Below are 17,823 nucleotides of genomic sequence, written 5' to 3' on the forward strand. Positions count from 1 at the left end.
GGAACAGAGTCAAATGAGTGCACAGAAAAGTGTTTGAACCTACCCGGTGTGGCTGGTTCTTCTGTTGGAACAACAGTAGCTGGAGGGGAAAAGCAGCTTTTCATGAATCTGACCTTCATCCCTGAAAGACACATATTACACGTGTTCTACAGAATCTCTCCAAAGTACCTGGACAGTCAGGGGCCTGGCAGTAGGTCGTTTCCCTCCGTGGCCCCTGGCAGTCTCTCCCTCCATGGGCCGGGGCGGGCTGTGTGCAACCTCTAGAGCGGGTTTTGAGCCCCAAACCACCGCAGGATAGTGAGCAAGGGCTCCAGGGGCCCCAGGAAGACAAAGCACCGTGTACAGGACAGTGCTCCAGAGAACAGTTCCACCTGCCGTGCACGCACTCGCTACGGGGAACGAAAGGGGTAGACTGGTGGTGATTTTCCATATAACAGCAGTTTTACACTGTTTTATACGTATGACACAGTTGGCATCGCTCCCACTGTGTCACAACAACAAATGTTTTCCATTTCTTACTCAGTACAGGATTGTAGCTGCGCACCAGTTCAGGTTGTAGCTGTACACTGTGGTAGATGTTCTCAAAGTGGGACCGGTGGACTGTGGACAGGCCAGTTTAACACTGGAAGTCTTTATTACAGGGCCACAGTGCTGGAATGCATCCATCCTGTGCGTTGGCGTTATCTTTGCTAATAAGAAGAAAGGCCTGCCCTGAAGAATGGGCTGTCTGGATATCAGCAGGTTTGTATAAAACCAGCATCAACTGTTCAGAATTAACGACTCAGTCAGATCTGAATGAGGCCATAAAATGTTGCTCTCAACTCAGTCCATCTCAAATGACAACGGTGTCATTCCTGTGATAACGGCTTTGCAGTGATTTCCATGGATACTTTCGACCTGTCCACGGTGCAGCCCACCTCTCCCACTTTGATAGCTCCCCCCACAATCCTGAACGGGATGTCACGACTACTTTGGAAGTAGTTATTTAAAATATGTTTTTTTTAAAAATTGTATTATTATTCCCAAAGTTCTCCGCTTACCAGGCGCTGCAGTCATGGACAAACGTATCTCCAGACTGGAGCTCCATATCCTCTGAGATGTTATGAAACAGCAGGGATGCGACTGGTGTCACGGAGACGCTCTGCAGAGAGGCCAGCAGCTCTTTATCCACCAGACATGGACACTCCTGAAACACACCAAACACAAACACCCTTTAAAGAGAAGAAACTGCATCAGTTTGAAATGATCTTCTCAGTGGTGCATCACAGCCTGGTTCATGCTCTTCATTTTCTGTGCTGCACTTTTAATACTACTGAAGTTACTCTGAACCCACCGACAAGCAGAGTCCACGGTGCTGGTAGGTGTGCACGGGACAGTGGCAGCCTTCCTCGCAGCCGTCAGCGTAGCATCCCTCCCTGCCGCTGACCTGAGCGCAGCTGAAAGGACAACCTTCTCCTCGTTCACACTCCCTGTACAGCCTGCCAGGAGGGCAGCCCACCTCTGCAGAGCGACATGAAGCCCACGCAGCAACAGCAGTTAAAGACACTAATTAAACAGTCCTCCAACTGGAGCAGTGTAAATATAACTTTGCAGCATGGCTACAAATACTGCACAGGAAGCAGACGCTCACCGAGGCAGACGTGGGTGTTGCAGATCTTGCTCTGACGACCGCTGCACGCTGGAAAGCTGCAGACACGAGAGCGGTACTGCTGCCCTCCACCGCAGCTGACCGAGCACTCGGACCACTGAGACCACGGCAACCACGGGCCCACTGACTCTGGAGACACAATACAGACAGACATCACACATGTGACAATGCAGATGGTAGTGTAAAAAACCTAGATGAGCCCGTCATCACTACCTGTGCACAGGTGCGTGTTGCAGTCTCTCTGCTGCTCAGCATCACCCAGGCAGCCTCTTCCGCCACTCTGTGGAGACGGATTATCACACAGGCGCCTTCTGAACTTGACTCCACCGCCACATGAAAGAGAGCATTCAGTCCAGGCTCCCCATTGGCTCCAGCCACCGTCGACATGGCAGCCGGGGACAGACTGACACTGCAGAACGCCAGCCTCACACGAGCTGAGATTAGGTCGGGAAAAAAGATTTTTTTTTTGCTATTCGAACATTAAGAGTGAATTAAACCAAAATAAGAATCAGCTGCTTACCAGTTTTTACAGTCACTGACAATTTTCTCTCCTGGATTTGCAAACAGCCAATCAGATCCACCGGGCCATAGCCACGATGCATTGCTTGAATCTGCACAAAAATAGACCGATCAGAGCAAATGATCACACTGAGTGGAGTAAAATGTTCACAGTCTAACACGCTGACATTTACAAGTTAGCAAAATTAGGATCAAACCATTAGCAGAGCTGTCGTGGTATTTGCAGCGACACTCCTGTCTCACCACACACACTCCGTCCTGCAGCACCGTGTCACCAGGACAACCACAGGTCGCGTTACACTCGGGGGAGTCCAAGCACTCTGTGTCACCATGGAGATCTGAACAGGAGCGAGGACAGGGCTTCCCACAAGGCCATTCTTCCTGGCCTCCACCACAGTCTGAGAACAAGGTTTGAATAGAATTACCATCCACATCGTTTTTTAAAAGTGGAACAGTGTTTATGCAGTTCTACGGTCAAAGTGAATGAAACCCACAGCTATGCTAACCTGAGCAGATGGTGAGATTTTCACTGCAAGGGCGGCTCTGCCTCCCCTCTCCCAGACACGGCAGACCGCCGAATCTAGCAGGAGGACTGTTACACTCTCTGGTCCGAGTCGACGATCCTGTGCATCCATCGCACTCTGACCACATGGACCAGGGACTCCACGAGCCATGAACTAAAGACACAGTAAGGCAATGAGAAGAAGAAGAGGTACAACTACTCTGATGTAACTGAGAATCTGTAGCTGGAACCAGAAAACCAAAAAGAAAACCGACACAAATTAAAATATTAATATTTGAAAATATTTGAAACGGTCGAGGCTATAAGTAAGAGACAAATGCACAGTGATTAACAACAGTAGCAAAACAAAACTGTAATATCTCAGTGAGAGAGAAAAGTGCAATAACAGTAGGTCATTTTTCAACATGACACAGAAATCTGTATAAATCCTATAAAATCAAAAATCCTAGCTGACTTCCATCTTGAGTTACTGCATTCACAAGATTTTCAGAAAACGTGACCTCTGACCTCTGACCTTCAGCCCAAAGGCAAGTAGTTTCAGCCACACGCATCCAGAACATTTACAAACTGTGCGAATGTGTCTTTCCATGAGACATTATCATCTCACCTGGACAGAAAGTAACGACAGGGCAGGGCTGCCTGTGGATCTGAACTCCAACCCCACTGTGCAGTTCCTGCTCACCAGAGCACGGCTCTCCTCCGGCCTCTGGCTCAGGACAGCTGCAGCTTCTGTATCGGGTCACCGACTCTGCTCCACAGGTCCTGGAGCAGGGGGTCCACTCCGACCACTCACACCAGCCACCTGACACTAAATTGGATGTAAACAACTATCTGTGCTATTTTATACCCACTACAAGACATAGCCATTGTCTACATCGTCCTACATATTAACACTATTAAGATGATCTGACTCTGAAACTGAAAGCTGGCTTTACCTGGACAAGGGTTTCGAGTACAGTTGAATTTCCCACCTTCGCAGGTGCTAAAGAACAAAGGAACAGAAGGATCTTCAGGTTTCCTTTCTAACTGGTTATCTTTGTGTATCCTAATGTGTTTTACATGTGTTACGTGTGCTTCTTGTGTTTGTATAATTCTGACCAGTTGTTGCATCCATCAATGGCTTCAATGGTGTCTCCAGGTTCCAGTCGTCGCCCGGTGTTAAGGTCCAGGCAGGGACAATCTTCCTTCTCTAAGCAGACGGTCCCATTAGCAGACAGGACTTTTCCCTCTGTACAGTAGCATCCTGGCTCACAGTGCCACTCACAGTGCTGAGAGAGGGGGGAAATTAGGACTTTTATTAATCCCCAGTAATGAGTGTGAGAATAAGCACATCCACGTCTGACATAAGTCAGAAAAGGGTGGATGTCCACTCTGTGGAATCAGATCAAAGTGGGAGGCTGACAGATGGACTGGTACCAGTCTGTTAAGGACTTAGTTATCAGTACAATACTGTGGGTAGTGGCTGAAAGGATAAGACTGTAGATACAAGTGGCAGAATGTTTTTTTCAAAGGCTCAAACAGGAGGAGAACTTTCATGAGGCAGTTCCCACCATGACCCAGGGCACGGTTGATAAATTATTTCACCTCAGCATCACCCTGGAAAACCTGGAGGAGGTGCTGAGGAGAGGGAGGACTGAGCTTGTCTGTTTTGATGACACCCTCCAGAACCTGGTTGTGGATAAGAAGCATGAAATACATCGAGTGACAGACAGGAGTCACACTAATGATACTCACAGTAAGGTCATCACAGGAGCGAGGGCAGGATGGCCCACAGCTGCTGAACACTGTTCCTGGGACCTGGGAACATGGTGCCACTGAAAACACAAGCATACAGGACTTTGGGTTACTTACATAACCCTGGTTCTCAGAGTAGCATGATTGAGATGGCTAATATAGGAAGCATCTCCCTGAGTATTCCTTATCAGCTGGGCTGATCCAATCACACTTGAGTTTGCATTACTTCGCAGTTATTATTTAAGATAAGCACCTCGTCGCCCTTTGACCCAACAAGGTGGGCTGTGAGCCATCTCACTCTGAGAACACACAAGTAACTTAAAGTTCTCCTAGAGAAACACTTTTGTGATTATGATGAAGCCTTAGTATGGTAAGATGCTTCAAGGACAACAGATCCTTGTGTTGTAGTTTCTTGGTCTGACCAAATTAGAATTAGCCAGCGGTCTAAATACGTAGCTAAACAAATGCCTTGCTATGACCACTTTGGTGCAACGTACAAAAGCTCTGAGGGCTCAGAGGCGGGCCGCCAAAGGACGTAACACACGCCCTGAAAATCAAACCTCCTCCTGAATTTGTATTTTCTGAGATATTTACTCCACCAAAAGAGCTAACATAGGGCGAAGTCAAAAGTGGGAGGAGCTTATCATGTGCAACACACTTAGGAATGTAGCATGTGGGCTGATGAATGGGGACCATGCAGCTTTTTCACCTGTGGGAACGAAGGAGATTGCCAGGGTAGCATCTTCTTTCTGACCTGCTGACCGACAGGCTACAAGAACTGTCCCAGTGGAGCTGCTGTGGAGTTCGGTCATTCCATGGCCAGCCCACCCTCACCTCCTGGCCTGGTGGGCTTACGGGGGCTGGCCGGGGCTTGATTTGTTTGGGAATTTTGAACTAAATACATATTCTATCTATGCTGGGAACAGGTGCTGGTGCACACCAGGAACCATTCATTGTTAGGCTCGGCAGCCTCAGCGTAGAGGATGAAGATTTCTCTGGGGTCTGACCTCATTGTCATCCTCATCCAGTGCCCACATAAACCAATGCCTTCAATCGTGAGCTGGGCATGTTCTAGCCTTAGGCAACACAAGTAAACCTGGTGTGTGTTTCTACTCAGTATATCTCAGGAGGACTGTCTGTGTTAGCTTGTATGCTAACTACAGCAAAGAAGATGTCAGCTGATGTGCATAATCGTAAAAAGAAACCATCTCAGCGTACAGCTAAGTGGTAGAACACCACGGTCTACGGCGAAGACTCAAGGTCAGGATGAAGCCAAGTAACAATGACAGATAAGTTAGCGTTAGCACTCATATCTGTGGACAGCTATAATAGCTAGCCTATATTGCAGGTCAAGATATGCTTGAAGCACAAAGAGGCGTTTGAACAATGCCTGCGTCGCAGCCACTTAATGGTACGTGGCTCTGCCCGACATGGTCGTTGCGATCAGCAGACAGGCCAATCCCATAGTGAGCCACTGAGGAATGACAACCCTCAGTAATACAGAATCCACCGCACTGTACTCAGTGTAGTTAGCAGACAGCACATGCTAGTAATACAAACGCACCTGGACAGTGCTCGGTGTTACAGGATGTGACTTTACTTCCCAGCCCCTCACAGTAATTCCCCTCCCCCTCTGGACTGGGACTGTCACAATTTCTCCTTCTGCTTTGGACCCCCCCACCACAAGACTTGGTACACTCCGTCCAATGACTCCACTGACCCCAGCCACCATCACCTGGAAAAAGCCAACGCATCACATTAAAAAACATGAAGAGAGCAAATAAAGGTTAGTAAGCTGAGCAGATCAACATAAATACATGAATCTAACCCCTTCAAAACTTTAAAGTGCCAGTGTGGACACTTTACTGTGAGTTTACTGCTACTGTACGACAGGGAGGCGTCACTGTCCTAGTAACTGATTCAAGGCCAGACAAATTAAACTTCACGTTTGCTCAGACTATTAGTCAATACACAGGGACAGAAAAGTAACCCACGGTCACACGGGGCGATGATGCAGACTTGGTCCTCATGGTGAGGGCCCGTACAAGGCAGGCCACTGCCAGAGGGCCGGGGGCTGGAGCAGAACCGGTACCGAGACTGAAGGCCTGCTCCACAAGACACCGAACAATGACCCCAGGGAGTCCATGCTGACCACTGGCCATCAACTGTTTGGTTTGTGCGGTAAAATCAGGCAAAATCAGTGTAAATCACGTTATAAAAGACGAAAGACATCATCGCACTGTAAATACATACCATTGCAGCTAAAACGAGAACAGGCCACCAGCCTTCCTCCTTCACAGGTACTGAAATATTTGACACACATTTGTGTTTAATCCACTTTATATCTCCACAGTTTGTCACGGCTCATATATCTGCTGAAGCAAGCCAGCTTTACTTACCAGTTACTGCAGTCTAAGGGCACGGGGTCTCCCGGGTTGTACTGCTCTCCGCCTACATCACAGCGACAGTCAGACTCGCTCACACACACACCGTCCTGGGAACGTAGGAGCCCGTGAGCAAAGAGGTCGTACCCAAACCATCTGTTTATGTGTGTGTGTATTCCTGTCACCCATTCACCTGCTGGACAGTCCCTTGTGGACACAGGCATCCCGGAGTACAGTTCCTGCTGAGATCCAATGTGAGGTCCATGCACGACACTGCTCCCATCATACACTGCATCCACTCCTGGCCCGGAGGACACTTCTTCCCTTCGTCTAGCACAGCAACAGAGTCAGAGAAAAGACCAGTAAAAACCCTACAGCATAACCAAAAACACCAGTTTGAAGGGATGAAAAGTGGGCGAAACGGTGAGCATATGAATTAGAATGTAAGTGTCATAATATCTGAGTTTTAACACAACAGCCATGGAAATTCAACCCATGAGCGATGTGACTCAGGGCTCTGTTACCAAACTGTATCAGCACCAACAGATAAAAGGAAACGCCATACAGTGCCACGAAACAGTATTTAGCCCTTTCTGATGTCTCAGATGTTGCATATTTGTGACAAATAATTCAGAACGATTTTAAAGTTAGGCAAAGATCTCCTGAGTAAATACGAAACGGACGCCTTGGCAGCTGGGTTTGGATGGCTCTGAAATAATCATTTAAATACTGCATTTTCTATTTCCTCTGGTATGTCCAATACTGAATGAAATTTAAACATTTAAGTGTCACAAATATGCAAAAAATTAAGAAATGAAGAAGAGGTTAAATGCACTGCACTGTGTGCCATACTGCCATACTAGACATAAGTTACAATAAAGTTTAAACAAGTCATCAGATCGTAGCAACTCAAATCACACGAGTCACAAACTCGAGAAACACCTGCAAGTGACTCGTGCTAACTCTGTGGGTTTGTTGTGGGAAGTGGACCTCGCTCGGTTCTTGTGAGAAGTAGCTGCAGAAAGGTGAACGATGTCAGCAGTAGTGACTTCTGCTTGTGAATAAACAAAGACCAAACAAAGTGTGCAAATAAGCTGAGACTGTAGGATTGTAGCTACTCAGAGTGAGTCTAACCATGACTGTATGATGTAATGGAAAGAGCGTCCTGAGCAGCTGCATCGCTGTCTGTATGGTAAATGCACTGTATCGGATCTCAAGGGAGAGTGAGAACAGCTGAGAAGATCACCGGAGCCTCTCTTCCTCCATCACAGACACTTGTTGCAGCCGCTGCATCCACACAGACACCAGCGTTGTGTTATTATTATGATGTAGGCTGTTCCTGTGTTACCACAAGGCTGCAGGTTGCAGGTGCTGAACTGCTGCGTGGTGCCGTGAATCCGTATGGGTCCGCGGGTTCGAGTCCTGTATCCTCCTCCACACGTCACTGAACACTCTGACCATGGACTCCACGGCTCCTTTAAACCTTCAGACGAATCACAGCTTAAAGTTTTTCATCTTAAAAGGTTTCATTTCAGTTTTTTTCAAATTTTAGAACATATACATTATTGGTCAAAAGTTTCAGAACACCACAATTTTCCAGCTTTTTATTGAAAATGATGCAGTTTGATGTCTGATTGCACTGTGAAATGAAAGCATGGATCCTGCATGTTGATCCATCAGTCAATGATACCTTCTTCCAGTCTTCAGTAGTCCAGTGGCAGTGTTTCATGGCCCAGACAAGCCTCTTTGTCTTATTCTGACGTCTGGCTTTCTTGCTGCAACTCGTCCTGTCAAACCTGCAGCTCAAAGTCTTCTCTTTCTTACTACGACCACTATTAAGCTGCTTGAAACTTGTCCTCTGGCTCACTTGTGTCTTTGTCTGCAGATCTCTTCCTGTCAGTTTCTGAGCCTTTGATGCTGAAGGAAACTGGACTCACTGACACCTTGACTTTCTTTGCAGTCTCTCTGTAGCACAGACCTGCATTTATAAGTGTTATGATGGTCTGTCTCTCTTCCATTGTTAATCACCTTTTTCTCGCCATTTCTGTAGCAACACTCTACTTTCTGCAGTACAATACTGTTCAGCTGATGCTGCTCAGCTTTCAAGGCCTGCTCAGCCTCCACTGCTGCAGAGCAGCTTTAAACTGTTAACCATGCTGTGTTCCCTGAAAAAGGCCTCTTTGTATAATTTTAACTTGTACGTTATTTTCCAGTTTTGGGTAACCTTACCTTTTTCTTTTACCTCTGGCAGTTCAACACTTACTTTGTAGCATTTCAAGCTGTTCATTGGACTTGGATGACTTGAATTGTAATGAATAACTGAAAAATCGGGCTGCTCTAAACCTTTTGACCACTAGTGTATATTTTCTTCTAATTCAGTCGTTCTCACCGAAGCAGGGCTCAATGCTGCAGGTATCAATCCCAACCCTGTCTCCTTTGCAGGGACGACCACCGAACGCAGGAGGAGGGTCGGTTCCTGAACGATACCTCCTCCTCACACCAACGTCACACGTCCGGCTGCAGGCACTCCACTGTGTCCAGCTGCTCCAGCCACAGTCCACTGAGAAACACAGACGCACACACGAGAGACGACGAAGGAAAATAAAGTGGCAGGCACAAACCATTAAGCAAGAAAAGACAGAGACAGAGGGAGACAGCAACACTCACCGGGGCAGGGAGCTGTCCCACACTGCATTTCTCCATCGGTGCATGTGCTGTTTGACACACAGTGTAAGGACAAGTGATTTCACACATAGATTACTGTATTTATGGAAGGTTAGAGCTACAGTTTGATCTTCCTCTTTAATGCGATGCACGAGTAAAGAGAGGTACCAGTTATTACAGGCATCAACAGGCAGGGTGGCGCCAGCTGGGTACATCTCCCCCTGGTGGTAACACGGGCACTGTGCCAGGGGCACGCAGCTGCTGTTGAGCAGGTAGAAGCCCGGGGCGCAGTAGCAGCCGTCGTAACAGGTGGTGGCACACTGTACCTCTGTGGAGGTCATGTCCAAGCACACCCGTGGACACGCACCCCCCTGAGCCTCGCACTCTCGTACCGTCATATACGTCATGCCCTCTGGACACACGCCTGCGAGGACAGGAGTGCAACAAGACTTGTACGTGATATTCAGCGGACGGGGTGGCGAAACATAACAGGGACAAACACGGTACCTGAGCAGGGCTGAGAGTTGCAGTCGCGTGTCTGAATGTGAGGCCCAGAACAGCTTTTACCTCCATGCTGTGGTGTGGGGGAATTACACAACCGCTCTCTTGTCTGGACACCAGAGTCACACCTGGACGAACACTGAGACCAGGCCGACCAGGCTGACCAGCCACCGGGCACTAGAAGAACACATCAGCTTTACGGCCTTTCATTTTTCTCTTTTTCCAGGAACGCTGCCATCTATCCTGTCTTTGTGTGTCTACATGTGTCATACCCGGGCAGTGCTCAGTGTTGCACGGCTCCTGCTCCTCACTGTCTCCATCGCAGGCGGGCTGCGTGTGGTTAAACGGCGTGCAGCTGCGGAATCGTCGCCTCACCCCCACATCATCTACGTGGTTGAAACACGTTTTACTGCACTCTGACCAGCCGGTCCACTTACTCCATGTCCCACCTGGCAGCGCTGCACAACAAGAGGAGGGAAAGTAATGTAATGGACTCATTCAGTGCTTTCCACTGCACCTGAGTAGAGGTCACTTTCTATCACAGCCACACTATGATGGATGCATCACAGAGCAGCCTGGGGTTAGTAAGTTGCCCAAGGACATTTGCGTGCAGACTGGAGCAGCCAGGGATCAAAAGCATCAACTTTCCAATTAGTAGATGACCTGCACTCCCTCCTGAGCTGCAGGATTACATCACCTGCTCAAACTTTGTACATGTAGCACAGAACAGATTTACACACGTGTGGACAGAACAACGATGCTTGATATGAACTCGTCTAACTTACACAAGAACAACTTAAACTTCTGTGCAAAAGAAATGTGAGCTCTTAGCTGTATTCTCTCATAAAAACCCAAAACACAACAATAATCACCGTAACATGCTGTGTGTCGGACGTGTCAATAGATCAATATTGATTTCTATTGCACATTTAAAAAGGACAGTGTTCAGCAAAGTGCTTCACACAAGGCAGCAAAGCGGATTTCAACAAATAGCAACAAAAACAGTTGTAAACCAGTTACAGTTACAGTGACAGCACAACTGCAGACTGGGAGGAAGTCCAAACTAGTTCAAAAGCTGGATGGAACAGGTGAGTTTTTAAGCGTGATTTAAATGATTGAATGGATTCTGACTGGCGCACATCGGTTGGAAGATGATTCCAGAGTTTAGGTGCAGCAATTGCAAACGCTCGGTGCCTCCTGTCTTTCGTCGGGGCCTTGGTTGCAGTAAGATCAGTTGGTTAGAGGATCTGAGCGCTCTGTTGGGGCTATGCACGTCGAGAAGGTCTGTTAGGTAACTGGGCGCCAAGGTATTAAAAATGTTAAAAGTATACAGAAGGATTTAAAAAACGATACGGTATTTAACAGGGAGCCAGTGTAGATTGCCTAGAACTGGGGTGATGTGCTCATGCCTTCTGGTGCCAGTTAAGAGGCGTGCTGCGGCATTTTGAACTAACTGAAAAACGCTGGAGGAGAGAGAATTGGAGGCCCATGTACAGAGAATTGCAATAGTCTAGTCTAGAAGTAGTAAAGGCTGTGAGTGTAATATACCAGGGAAGCATGTGCTGGAGCAGCTCTGAGCCTCAGACGAGTCTCCTGGACAGGGCTGACCTCTGACTGCTCCTGCTGGAAGAGACCTGAGGACACAGAGCATAATCACTCCTCACAATCTATTTAAAGTATGTGAGGAAACAAACATCCAAACAGTAAGTGATACAGAAATGATAAATTATACATATAAGCATTTACAACCAACAAACTGAACACTGGTAATATGTTTCACATCAGAAATATACGGTATGATCCCAGAAGCAGGCGGTTAGTGGTACACAGTGTCGAAACATGAAAGGAAGGCTTTTTAATCAGAGGACAGCATCAAGTCAGTTAAACTTGTGGGCCATTGATGTGTCAGGTAAGTAGCAGAGGGGTTGTTGTTTCAGCTGCTTTGGTGTGATAATGAAACGAACAACCCTCCAAACAGGAGTGGTTTCCCTCCTGATCTTTGTTGACTGATTTTTCAGTGGCTTTGTGCTCAGAGAGGATCAGTGTCACCACTGGTGGCGTGAGGGAAACCTTCATGAAGTTAGCCTGGAGGTTGACGTCCTTTAGTGGGCCCTGTGCTCACTGCCCAACACTTCGTAACCCGACATAGATCATCAGAATTGGCGCCCTGTGCTTTTCAGCTTCACCTTCTTCATTGTTTGCTGACTGTAACATCGTTCAGCGTGATCAGTTTGGTAGTGGGTCAGTGAACAATATCCACAGAGGGACACACAGACGTCTACATGCTAGCAAACGGCCATTAAGTACCAGGATGCTTGGACCCACTGTTAGTGGATCCTGGGTTCCTCCTGGTGCTCAGCGATGCCCGTCCTCATGAGGCAAGAGTTTGCAGGCAGGTCCTGGGACAGACTGAGCTGCTTTAAAGCATATATTAAACGAAACAAGCTTACCTGTAACGTTGTTGTAGCCCCAGACCACAGGTTACATCACAAGGTGACCATGACGACCAGGCTGACCAGTGACAGGTTGCAACACAGCTGGATCTGTCACATGTCACTTGCCCATCTCTGCACTTACTGTAAGAATAAGCAATTTGATCGAGAATACATAAAGTATTTTTAAACATGAGCTAAAAAGGTTGATTATTAATCAGTTTGTTTGTTGTTGCATTTATAGGTGGCTGAAAATTAGCTGCGGCTAACTGTGTATTGATGTACACTGTCCCTGTTATAAATAAATAAATAAAATAATCCGATTTGAGCAATTCCTCACAAACCAGTGCAAACGATGCTGCCAGTGCTGCTCATTATGATTCTCACTATTTTATTACAAACACAAACAAATCCATAATTCAACAGAAACCTGAATTTGGACTGATGTGTTTATTTAGTATCATCTTTTGTTCCAGCACAAAGAGCTGAGCGTGGCTCTTACCACGTGGTACACTGGTCCCTGGGGACCACCTGTCCCGGATGCAGTGTTTGGCCATCCCAGTGACAGACGCACTGGCTCGAATTCACACATCGTCCCTGTTGAAGGTACAGCCCGTAGGGACAACGACAGCCTGGAGAAAGACATCATTCATGCCTTAATCACTGTGTCAGCTACATTTGGATAAATCTTGCACAATAACACATAATTAATGTTCAGAACCTCTGTGCTCAAAGGCTAAAAGACTGAAATTTCTTTGCACACTGTGCAAAGACAACGCTGGCCTCGAGGCAAATCTACTGTGCATCCTACCTGAAATGCACTCAGCAGTGCAGTTTCTGTCCAGGCTGAGATGTGAGCAAGTAGGAGGACAGGGATCGACTCTCCCGGCCTGACAGTCTTCCTCTGTTACCACCACCATGCCACGGACACAACCTGTCATTTAAATAACAGTGCAGACATTTCAAATGCTTTTATTGTTTCAAGCAGGTGATCAGAACCATCAGGTCATTTCAGGCTGGTTGCATCTCAATGACCTGTCTGTGTGTCCGTGTCTTTGGTGCAGGGCTGGCTGTTGCAGCTCTGGCTCTGCCTGGTCATCCCCTCGCAGTCCCGTCCACCGTTCTTAGGGGGCGGCGCCGAGCAGGTCCGGTTCCTCTGCCTGACTCCTCCTCCACAGCGGGCGTCACATTCTGACCACTCTGTCCACTCTGACCAGTGACCATTAACTACAACAGGAGAAAGGCTGCCGTTGCATTAACTATTACTGGATAATAGGCAAGCACGCATCTCATTATGGAGGTCGAAGGCAGACCTGGACACGCTTGAGGAAAGCAGGCTCGACTGTCAAATGGATCCCCGCTACAAGCTCCTCCGGGCAGAGCTTCCCTTAACATGTCCCTCTGCCGGAACAAGGAGCCAAGACCACATGACACACTGCAGGCGCTCCACGCTGTCCACGGGGACATGACGCAGTCCACTGGAAGAAAGGAGACCAGAGGGAACCTTAAAAATATTCACTGTTGGGTCACATCACCACTGTAAGGTGCACGTGTGGCCTACCACAGTCTTTTTCATCAGATCCATCTACGCAGTCCTTCTGCAGATCACACCTGCGGTCCAGGTGAACACACTCCCCACTGTCACAGGAGAACTGCTTGGGAGAGCACGGGCTGGGCACCGTGGGCCGCTGCGGGGTCACCGCCGGCCTGGCTGTGGTGCCTGACACAGTCGATAAAAATGAAAAACATTTAGTGAATGTGGATGTATAACTCCTCCAACTCTACATCCACGGTGTTTGTAAAGTTACTCATGCGCACCACAGTGCTGCTCGTCTGACCCGTCCAAACAGTGCCGTATCCCATCGCACACTTGTGCTGAGTCGACACAACCAAACGATCCGCACGCAAACTGGCCCTGCACGCAAATCACTCTGGGTGAGCCGGTATCACGCGGGCTGGTGGTGATCACTGGGGCTGGCAGTCAGTAGAACACAGAGGTTACAGTCTCTTGTAAAGAGACGCGGTTTTAGCATAAATGCTAACAGCATAGCTTCCAACCTTTTGTGGATCGAAGACCGGGCGTACCGGAGTCGAACCGCGTGCTGAGATGCAGCCCAGGATGACCTGCAGTGACCTCTGAGGTTAAATGTAGTTCAAGTTCAAATTTATTTATATAGATATAAAAACAACAAGTTTTGACCAAAGTACTGTACAATAAAATGGACAAAGCAGAAGACATAAAAGAAAAATAGAAGAGTGCTTTAGAAGAGAATAAAAAGAATAATAGTAACAAACTCATGATGAAGCAAAAGCCAGAGAATAAAAATGGGTCTTTAGACGGATTTTAAAAGTATCCCGTGTTGGGGAGGATCTGATATGCAATGGCAATGTCACGGCAAACGCCCGGTCTCCTCTGTGTTCTAGTCTGGACCTTGGGACAACCAGAAGCATTTGGTCTGCAGACCTCAAGGATCTTGGGGGAGAATACGAGGTTAGGAGATCAGCTAGTTCATGCAATGTCTTAAAAACAAGCGTTAAGATCTTAAAATCAATTCGAAAGCTGAATTTGGAAAAGATTTAATTCTCGATTCCTCTCACTTCTCTCCTACATTACCTGCAGGAGCTCATCCACTGCTGCATCATCGGTCACACAGCAGCACATGTAGACTCGCACTTACCAGCAGTTGTGATCTTCTGCGATCGAGTAGGTTCTGTGACTCCTGATGTTGGCACTCCAGGAAATCCGCCCTGAGACCTGGTGGTATGTAGGCCTGGGGCACCTGTTGTGTGGTCACCATGGATACCTGGTCTCCCTGTAGAGCTGGTCTGGTTTTGCAGACCTGGAAAGCCTCTTGTTGGAGCTGTACCTAAAAACGATGAAGAAAATAAAACCACATGAGCTAAACTGACAATGAGAAATGAGAAAGTGAAAGTGAGCGTGGGTGCAGGAAGGGCCTTCACTGTTTTTTGTTTACTGCTGACTTTTGAAAGCTAAAGAGAGCAGAAAATCAAAGCTGTCCGTACCACAGCCGATCTCATCAGAATGATCCTTGCAGTCTGGTCGACCATCACAGAGCAAAGACACAGAGATGCACTCGTCACTGTGCTGGCAGAAAAACTGACCAGGTTCACAGCGCTGCACTGTCACTTTCCCACCACCAGAGGGAGATGTTGTCACACTGCTGGGGGTCACCAGCTCATCTGCAAAAGCAGAAGAAGAGAAACAGTATAACCTGGTAAGAGAAGGTTGTACAGCCAACATTAGGAATAATTATCATAATTTGGTTTATGTCCTGACCTCCTCGGCAGCCGAGGATCTCCACGCGCAGGTAAAACGTGTGCCTGTACTCTGCAGGCATGATGCGCACGTAGCGAGCTCTGACCAGCCGACCGAGCCAGCGGGTCACGGGGGTCCTGCCCACCATCCGTACCTCAAACACCTGCACAGCAACAGAGAAGACACTTTACATATAAAAATATGTAATCATGCAGCTGTGGCTACAACCGTAGCTGCCTCCAACCAGTGTGTGAATGCGAGAGTGAATGAATAGTGGTATTGTAAAGCGCTTTGGGTGCCTTGAAAAGCACTATATAAATCCAATCCATTATTATTATTATTACAGTGCTGAAATTATAATTAATGGTACTGTTTAAATGTGTTAAGTATACCTTAGCGGGGCCATCGGGCTTCCCATTCTCAGTAAAGTCTGTGAAAAGGCTGCTGTGCAGGGCAAACGCCAGGCGGTATTTGGTGAGGTAACCCCACATTCGCTCAGTGCCCTGTGTCACCACGCCTGACACCCACATGGGCTCCAAGAAATCCACCTGAAAATACGGCTGAGGGTCTGTAGGTAACGGGCTCCAACCGGGCTCCATCACCTGGCTGTGAGCACAAAAGATGGTATGACACGGAGATGACCTCTCTTTTGTCATCTCCCCTTCAAGCGTTAACAAGAACTTGAAAGTTTACTTAAGACCCAATGTGCTAACACTGAAAGACAGAAGTTTGATCTGTTTCAGGCTTGACAAGCGTCTCACATGTTTGGGACTATATTCAGCCGCCCGGCATCGGCAGGGTTGTTCTCCCGATGGGAGGACGAGGTGAGCTGACCGTAATGGATTCTCCCATCCTCCAGTCCAAGCGGAGAGGAGCAGATACCTGTGATTGTGATAAAACCACGACAGACCCAGTGATGTTTGCATGCTTTGCAGCATCTTTATTAACGGTTGCTGTACACTTAAACACCTCGGCTGCAGCTCACATACCAGCAACAACCAATGACAACAGCGCAGCCTTTTACAGTGCCGAGGCGTGATTGCCGATGCTGTGCAGGTGCCTCTATCTCACCTGCAGCAGCATCGCAGGCCCCGCCTCGCCACAGTGATATATGATGATCCTTACAGTCATTCAACCTTCATAAGAAATGAAGAAAAACAATCACACAGCTGAAAACAAACCTCACCGTGATATCCCGGGCCACCGTCCTGCAGAGACAAGATCAGAGTATGAAGCACTGTTTCTGTTCATGCTGTACGTATTTTAACATCTCAAATCCAAATGCAAATAATGGGACTTAAATGAATTCACTGACTTACAGCAGGATGTGTGACAGCAGCCATAGATGGAGTCCTCAGCGGGGCAGGCGGGGGGGTGTACGGCCTGCACAGTAGTGATCGTATTGAAGAGGAATTAAAAACAACTGCAATGCTTCTACGTTAAACAAAAAAGATCCGCGTCCTCGTGTCTTACTGGGCGGTGATGTTGTCATGAGGGTGGCATCCACTTTCATCCTCTCCTCTGGGACAGTGGGGATTTCCATCACAACGCTTCCATGCCTCAATGCAGCCCCCTGGTGGGGGGCAGGAGAACTGACCAGCAGGGCAGCTACGTGGACTGGTGGCTGTAGTGGAAGGCTGCGTACCTGCACACAGTGAGTAGTTGTGCTCAGTCTATGTTTATTCTAAAATATTAAAGAGCAAACTTTGAGCTGTGGTGTGGACAGCTCACCACAGTGGGTCTCGTCCGAACTGTCCCCGCAATCATTGACGCCATCGCAGACTACGCCCAGAGGACCTGCTGGCACGCAGCGACCGTTCTCACATTGGAACTCTTTCTCTCTGCAGCCACCTGCTGGGGAGACTGGTGAGGGAGGACTGGGTGATGTTAACCAGCGAGAACCTGGTGATGAAAGTAAAGCCTGCATTTTAGAATCACACACACACACAAACCCAGTATGTAAGACCAGCATCCTTTCCACCAACCATCGCCGCAGCCCATGATCTCAAGGCGAAGATAGATGCCATTCTGGAAGTCATGGGGCAAGAGGCGGACAAACTGAGCCGACACGATCCTGTCCAGTCTGCTCTCCGTCACTCCTCGATCATCGTGATTACCGAGAAAAACCTGGGAGGAGAACA

The 17,823-nt window shown here is 47.9% G+C and overlaps 1 protein-coding gene across 1 annotated transcript in view; it reads right to left on the reverse strand.

Moving 5' to 3' along the window:
- sspo (SCO-spondin) overlaps positions 1-17,823 on the reverse strand; it is a 58,532-nt gene that overhangs the window by 38,701 nt on the left and 2,008 nt on the right. The window lies entirely within an intron of this gene.

Source organism: Pundamilia nyererei, unplaced genomic scaffold, assembly GCF_000239375.1.
Source record: "Pundamilia nyererei isolate P.nyererei 1_Seehausen unplaced genomic scaffold, PunNye1.0 scaffold00191, whole genome shotgun sequence".
Taxonomy (NCBI): domain Eukaryota; kingdom Metazoa; phylum Chordata; class Actinopteri; order Cichliformes; family Cichlidae; genus Pundamilia; species Pundamilia nyererei.